This window comes from Orussus abietinus, unplaced genomic scaffold, assembly GCF_000612105.2.
Source record: "Orussus abietinus isolate OABI.00-Male unplaced genomic scaffold, Oabi_2.0 scaffold33, whole genome shotgun sequence".
In the NCBI taxonomy this organism is placed as follows: domain Eukaryota; kingdom Metazoa; phylum Arthropoda; class Insecta; order Hymenoptera; family Orussidae; genus Orussus; species Orussus abietinus.
In genome coordinates this window covers 157464-160136 of record NW_019394294.1, presented here as the reverse complement: position 1 = coordinate 160136, position 2673 = coordinate 157464, and positions in this window count along the sequence as shown.

Genomic DNA, 2673 nt, shown 5'->3' with positions numbered 1-2673 from the left:
AGCGAACGTAATAAGATTCGATGCGGGAAATATTACTGTAGGAGGATTAAGATGATTTTACAGTTATTGCGCTAAGACGTTAATTCTTTTACTTGGCTGAAAAAACCACCTTGATATCTATCTGGATATCGATTAAAAAAGAGATATGAAAAATATTGAACGAGATTTATCCATTGATAACGCAAAACCATCAATAAAAAGAAAATGAGGGCGAGCGAACGTAATAAGATTCGATGCGGGAAATATTACTGTAGGAGGATTAAGATGATTTTACAGTTATTGCACTAAGACGTTAATTCTTTTACTTTGCTGAAAAAACCATCTTGATATCTATTTGGATATCGATTAAAGAAGAGATATGAAAAATATTGAACGAGATTTATCCATTGATAAAGCACAACCATCAATAAAAAGAAAATGAGGGTGAGCGAACGTAATAAGATTCGATGCGGGAATCGGGAAATATTACTGTGGGAGGATAATTCATATCTCGCAGCGTCAGAAATAGTCGAGAAATATGGGTTTGGGAGGCGCGTCGAAACTCCTTAGAATGTTCGATGTGTAGCCAGGAAATCAAAGTGCCAGGCTTCGCTGACGAAACGACGTATACGTCGATACGTGTCGGCCGTTGTCGTAAAGAATCTGAAGAAATCCGCCTTGCGGAAGCTCGACCGAGGAGTTTATTCGCGTTTGATCGGATTGCCTTCCCTGGCCGTTTCCCTCCTGGGACCGGACGTGTTGGTCGTCACTTGCAACGTAACCCTTTCGACTGTTTACTTTACTCGCACGTTGCCACCCCCGCGCTCTTTGGCCTGCACCTTTGTGTACTTTCAAAGAAAAACCTCCACGGATTGTCAGAGCGGGTTCGATCGGTGGTCAAAACGGCGCGGAAATGGTCTGAGAGTTTGTTGAATGAAAATTTTCGATCGTTTCGGTATAACGATGCTTCTGACAATAGGTAATATTTCTAAAGGAGCCTGATATGCAATCGATTTTTGTACATTTCTGTATCGATTTAGGTGGCGTTCCTAGAAATCTTCAAGTCGAGGGTGGCATTAAAAAAATGGCCACTGAAGTTATCAAAATCCAAGTCCCAAAAATGAGAAATGCACGCGATAGCTGGTTTCCATGGAAATTGAGATAATTGTCGATCGACCCGTTCTGAGAAAAATGTGGAAAAATGCCCACGGGTTTTGTCGAATCCTTTAAACAAATCCTGCGAATTAAGGCCACCGTTAGATCCGATTCCATGGCAAAATCCGTCAATAAGGTCCGAACGCGTTCCCAATGGCCCCCCGGGGGCACAAAGTCATATTCCGTTTTCATGTCCCTTTTACGCCGGATCAAGTTTTTACGTTTTTCAGATGTTGGTCATTTAAAAGCACAGCATTCTCCTCGGGGTATACGTGTTAGCAATAAACCTTCACGGATTTGCGAAGATGCGAGCAGGAAAACGCTCTAAAATATTACCGACTGAATCATCCAAAATTCACAGTTGAAACTAACGAATCATTTTCTCTGTCCGAATAAAAAGGAGAAAAAAAAATCCCTCAAGTTCGTTTCTCCATCTACGTAACTTTATCAGGGTGCAGAATGAATCCTCGCAGAACCGCCCCATCGGAAATGACAAAATGCTTGGAAAAAGTCGCTGATGAAGCCAATGAGTTTGTACGGTTTTCCTCGGACAGACTGCTGCGGTGGTTCGTTTGTTTTCCCCGGTTATTTAATAGCTTAACGATCGATATATATAACAACTTCCAATGTGGATTATAAAAATATTAAATCTTTGCAATTTAACTAGTAACCTATGTCATATAAGTCACGGACCAATATGATCCATGCGACACGGGCCTGCTCAGGGCGTTCGCGTGTCCATCTTTTTTTCTTCTTCCGGAGAACGCCCGCGCAAGCCCGCGCCAATTATTTGGCCGGCGTTACTGTTTTTTGTTGTGTATGTGTTGTACGTGTATTTTCCTCCTCCACTTGCGCGTGTACCGTGTGAGTATGTACGTACATCCGCTACATACTTCGTGATATGTCATTCTTTTGCGCATCCACATCGCCAAGTGACGCCAGCGTCGATCGATCTGGTCGTCGAGCCTCCATCGGAATCGGCACGGTGATTTAACTATTTATCGAACGATTATCGACACCTCGACGACAACCTCCAGGATTGATAGGAACGTCTCTAGACTGGCTATCCGCTGCGACGATTGATTAAATGCACTACGCGTGATGGAATCATTGATCATCCAGTTATCAGCAATCGGATCGCTTGATGAGGTGGCATATTACACCACTTAACAAGAACTGGTGATAAACCAAAGTTCAGAAGTTAGTCCAAATTTGTATTGGCCATTTCAAGACCCGGGATTGAGGTAGCCATTCCTGAATGGATATAACATTTTTTAATTATGGAATTTAAATAATTACGTTTGGGAGTCATTGATCTAACTCATTTGTGCCCATTAATGCGAAGCCAGGAGATTTTGTCGCCACTGAAAGCGTTCATTTGGAGGTCTTCTGGTACAACAAAGTACTCGGTAAGCCCAACAAAAACCCGGTACTTCGATGGAGGTTCGAGGTGAAAGATCGCCCATCAACAGCCCGCGGTGTGAAAGAAGTCCATCTGCACCGGAATATAGTCGTTACAAGGCCGAAGAGCCTTCTTCC